The 5,806-nt window shown below is 36.1% G+C and overlaps 1 pseudogene; it reads right to left on the bottom strand.

Annotated features, from left to right (window-relative positions):
* Positions 1–2,460: 2,460 nt before the first annotated feature.
* On the bottom strand, positions 2,461–3,208 carry LOC149224219 (O-fucosyltransferase 1 pseudogene; annotated as a pseudogene).
* Between the last annotated feature and the right edge of the window lie 2,598 nt (positions 3,209–5,806).

Below are 5,806 nucleotides of genomic sequence, written 5' to 3'. Positions count from 1 at the left end.
TAACCATTATTGGTCCAACAAAACAATGTCCAACAGGAAGTGTGGTTGGACCCATTACTTCCCCTTAATATCCCATAGGGTAATGGACACCAGATATAGCATGATATCATGAGTTCATATTTCATGTTGTTGGCTTTGCATAATTCATACATTTTGGATACCAATACAAATTGTTGAATACCATAAATTTAACTAGTGCTAGCACACAAAACTATGTTTTAATACTTAGGGAAGTTCCTCAATCTTGACAGCATCCAACATGAAAACATAGAAAAGATCTACAACTTGTCTTTGTCCTCTAAAAAGGGTGTCATACTCTCCTTAAGACCATTCCTCTTATGGATATCAGCCACAAGTTGCCCATATTGGGAACCATATTCCAATGAATCAGATCCATCATATCCCAGTGGTCAAACACATATTGAGGGAAAGTCTCAACGGAAGTTGCAACATGAAGGGTACTTGATAATCCAAATGATTCAACAACAGGTAGATCTACCTTGATGTTGTATAGTGGAGTTCCTAGCCTCTGCACTTCTTCAAAAACATGGCCTCTCTTCTAGTTCAGCACACCATAAATACCACCAAGGGAATTCACAGGAGCCTAAATCTCAACAAGATATACTGGTTCAAGAAGTTTTGGTTTGGTAGTAAGATGAGATGCATACATAACCCTTCTGGTCATTGGGATAATCTGGCCACCTCCTCTATGGATTGCATCAGTGTGCAAAACCACGTCACAAACCTCAAAGCAAATACCACACATGTTTTCTTCTACGAGAGCACCTTCCTTAGAATTGGAATGCAACAACCACAGAATCTTTAATTTCATTCAAGTATTGAACTCCCTTACACATATCCACCACCACTACTAGGATTGAGTAGCCACACTGAAGCAATCAAGAAGGCAACATTGTTGAGGATTCTCCTTCCAAGGATTTCACCAGATTTGAACAATAATTGATTATACCTGTAATAGTCAATTTGTAACTCAGATTTACATCGAAGAAAAATTGTTAGATGAAACACACAAAATGGCGCAGATAGACTTTGAGCTCTCTTGGTCCACAAACGCGTCCATAAAAATTAAAAAAATATCTTTCAAGTTCGATACAATTTGAAAATTCTTTATTAAATGCATTGTAATTTATCAAGGTGAAATTTGAATATTAACACAGGCTTTGAAAATTTATCCCAATTAGGGCACAAAACCCTAATTGTCATTGAATCCTTTTTCTCGTTGCTCTATAATAAATATATAATGATGTCCACACATTTGAGCGCTCTCTAGTGTATGAATCATTTTAACGCACCACATACTTTCCCTGACAGTTTCTTCTGTTTTTCATGATTGTCTGTGTTTCCAGTATTTCCCAGTGAATTATCATTTGCATCTTGAAGGCTCCTCTCCTCTTCCTCAGTAACATAAACAACCACCAATGGCGTAATGGAAATTAAAATGCATAACCGTGAGTCAAGGTGGGGAACAGGGCCCTCAACAAGATCTCTTTCCCTTTGCACAAGCCAAAGAGATGTGGTCCAGAGACCTAAAAATGTCTCTTGCCAGCTGGTACCATACGCTAGTCCATAATTGTGCCCAAATGCTGATGTCTGAGATCCTGCATCAATCAGTGTTCTGATTTCCTGGTGTTGGCGAGGTTGATATTCTAAACTCCTTTGAATATAACTAGTCAATTGAGTAAGTAATTCACTAGTTATCTTTAAATTTGATGATGAGGAATGAGCTTGTAGCATTTGTGAGCGTTGATATAGTGAACTCCATTGTTCAAGCATATTCTCATATACAAGACGGAGAAAGGTTGACGTTCTTTTTTGTTGTGTAAGTTTTCTAACCATATCAACAACCACCACAATATTTGTCCTCTGTAAGTTTTCACGATGTTCATGCCTTTTTCTATTACTGTCATCTTCCACTTCTATTTTTATGTCATGTTTCCCCATATAATAATTCACCAAGCAGCATAATACGCCAAATATTAACCTAGCACCATATTACACCAATGTATTCCATGTCCCTTGGGTGATGGAAACCTTGGAGGGTTCATATCAGGTTCCCAAATGATATTTATTATTTGATTATTTTATCATATGCTAATAATTTAAATCAGTCTCCTCCAAAGGTTCTATTCACATCAATAGGAAGCAACATCCAAAACAACACACAGATTCTATATCCATGTCAGCAAAAGAGTATCAATATCGTAATAGAATATCAACGCCACACAACAATATAATGCATACAATACAAATTTTGACGCCAATATGCCACAATCGCATAGACATTACAATGTGCATCCTCGTATCACTTAAAATCCTGAATCATTGCATCATTTTTCATACAAATCTCACTGCTTATAATGACCTATGTTACAGATGCCCAAAATACTTCTCTACAACTCCAATATTTTCATCACCTAGTTTGCTTTGTTTACTATTCAATCAATGAGTCTGGGCATTTCCAGTGGAAGATTCATCCATCCCACTTACATCAGATGATAATTGATTGTTAAGTACTTCCATGACATTTCCTGAAGGACGTTTGTGCTCATTTGTCTCAGGAGAAGTTTGGCATAAGCATTCAGGCCATGGATTTGTATAAAATGACTCAGGATGAACCCTCTTGTGTGGACCACCAAATGGTCTTCTGCATAATCATCCTTACTGAAGCTTCAAAATTTTGAGAATGAGACCTCTCACGGTCTATAAATATAGGTGCTAATGCTTTTCTGTCAAGTTGAATAGTGAACCGAAAACCATGGTACAGATGATGTCCCATTAGGTTATTGGAAAATTTACTTGGCCCATCATATGTTGTCATGAATATATTTGATAGAAGGTTGACCATGTAATCCACTGCTAGACCTAGCAATCCTCTTCCATCTGCAGTCATTGCTACCAAATCCTCTGCAAAGGCCATAGTGCTCCTATTCTCAAGGCTATGGAATAGAGTACGCAAGGGTTTCATGAAGTGCTCGCCACCAAAAATTTCACCAACAGCCATATATATACGAGTCGAGTTACCAAATCCCATAACATGAAGGATAAGTCAAACCTCTTCTAGAGTTAAAGGACACTTCCCAATAATTATCCTTTCATTATACACAAGCCTCTTCTCTGAAAAATTTTGTTCCTTGTACTTCTTTAAAATAATTTTCTCCTCTGGAGTAAAGATATCCAAGCAATTAAAATTCAAAGTTCAATGATATCAATGACCTATATGTTCCTTGTACTTATTTAACGCATTATACCAATGACCTGTAGCACATTATACCAATGACTTGTATGTTCCCAGTACTTATTTAAAATAATATGCTCCTCTGGAGTAAATATATCCAAGAAATTCAAATTCAAAGTTCAAAGATATTGCCATATTTTGTAAACACATTATTCAAAGTTGTTCCAACACTCTGAATATTGAATGTGTCAAATAATTTGCCAACTCTGCACAATGTATAAATGGTTGTATAACCTCTCCTTCAACGCAATTATAAACCCTTCCCAATAATAAAAGTATTGTGTCAATAGCCATAACACAACAACCAATCCCCAATGCATATATGTGCCGACAATGCTCTCAAATAGTGATACCACTATTGTCGAAAACATGAATAACTTAAAGAAATATTAATGTTGCTCAAATACCGTTTTACCATAAGCTCGCCAACGCCAATGTTGAGATGATGAAGCCTAGGCTACACCAATGAATAAACTCGCCTTCCCAGCCGAGAGAGAAGCTTGATAATTGCTGCCCTCTCCACCTGGGGTGATTTGTAAGGTTGCAACTGATCAGTGTCAATATAATAAAGAACACAACATAATATAATGCCAAAGCCATTGGTCTGTGTAGCAATGATGTTGCTATCATGTTCTATAAAAGCTTGTTAGATGCATATGCCGCAATATATGTATAACGCTCTATATGATATATCCCATAATTAAAAAAGTTGTAATGCTCATATATAATCTCGATAATGAATATATATAACCCAAGGAAAATCACGCATCATGTGTTGCAATATGCCAACCAAAATAACGCATTGTCACACCATAATACATAAAGACAACATTGCACCATATATTAATTAATGCTCACTACAAATAACATCCATGTCATCTCTTTGAGGTATTTGTTTCCATTTGAAAGGTGTATTGTATAACGTTTCCTCTCCATTTCAGTTCCGCTACTTGTAACTCCTCTTGAGTCTCCTCTTCCTGATCGACCCTTATCTCCACAAAATCAGTACATTCCTTTTATCGAGTCTACATACCCATTACACGCACTTGGAGCGGAGCTGAAGTCTAGAGCAAGGGTGAATAATGTAGTTCAATAGGGGAATTTTGAGGTCTAAAATGGGTCTCCTAAGGAAATTATAAAATAATAGTGGAAATAATAAAACAATATTAGATTACATTATCAAATTTTAGATGAAGAAAAGAAAAAACTACTTTTTCAACTTATCTCCCAATTGGTTTACTAAAATTTTGAGCGGGAACACTCGTTGGGTGCATAATTTGATTCCTCATCCAAGGAGTACATATGTTTCATAATTTCGATGGACCCTGCTACACGAAAAATGAGAAATACATGAAAAAACATGATTGCAATCACATTTTCCATGTATTTCTCATTTTTCATTTAGCAGGGTCTATCGAAAGTTTGCAACATGGGTACTCCTTGGATGAGGAATTAAATTTTTCATTCACCAAGTACTCCCGCTTTAAATTTGAGTAAAACCGTAGGGAGATAATTTGAAAATACAAGTTGAAAAAGTTGTTTTATTATTTTATTATTTTTTAATATTTTTACTTTTTTACCCCAAAAATGGTGAATCATCTCCCATGGTTGACATTATCATCTTGAATCCTATTGGTTCTTATAAAGTTTATTTTGGTTGTACATTTTTCTTAGGAGAACCATTTTAGACCTCAAAAGATCTCTAATGCTTATCCCAATTTCTGGCCAAATAACCCATACATAGTGCCAAACTCCTCCATTATGTTCATAATTGCTTGCTTGTACTAGAAATGCGAGGAAGGAATGAAAGGGGTGATGGTGGTGTATTAACTTCCTATCCCTTACCAGTCGTGATCATGAGAAGAAGGGGGTTCCTGTGAATTTCCAATCTCTCGACTAGTCTACCCTTGTCAACGATGGTGTACTATATTTTTCTCTTTATTTACCATATTATAATGTGCCCTTCCAAGTGCAATCAATCTATTGCCCGAAGGTGGAATACTGAATGCACCTTTTAGTGTGGTGCTTTGAATAGGTGTTTTGCATGGTGCTTTGCAAGCCATCTCCAATTCAATATCTGCAGTCTCATCCTTTAGCAGTATACATTTGCGCAACAATATCTTTAGGCTAGATTTCATAGCATTTGCGATGATTTTATGATGCATATTGTAATAGTCTTCATAGTGTATGATTCAATTTCCTTGAGGGAGAGAATTTATAGGACTAACAATCATGTTTTGGTAGATATCTACTAGGTCTATTGCTCCAAAGGGCCCATGACAAATGGCCCAACAAACTATGTGATTCTTTGTTGCCAATTTTTCACAAACTTGATTCGAACTTTCATTAAAAATACATGTGGATCCCTACGATGGCTCTCTCTGAATCCCTACTAATTCCATGCTACCTCCTGAGATTTTCATGTTGTAAGTAGATTATACATTTCTTGCACAAGATCTTTGAACGAATATTTGTGTCCTTTTCTTCCTTTAGTGACATTTTAATTTAATTTTATTTTGTTGAATAAATTGTGCAGGTGGTGTTGATATT

The sequence above is a fragment of the Pinus tabuliformis genome, chromosome Q (assembly GCF_031772625.1).
Source record: "Pinus tabuliformis cultivar Carrire ecotype Pingquan chromosome Q, CPIR1, whole genome shotgun sequence".
Classification (NCBI taxonomy): Eukaryota; Viridiplantae; Streptophyta; class Pinopsida; order Pinales; family Pinaceae; genus Pinus; species Pinus tabuliformis.
The sequence above is the reverse complement of the archived record's forward strand: the minus strand, read 5'-3'. Positions and strand labels throughout refer to the sequence as shown.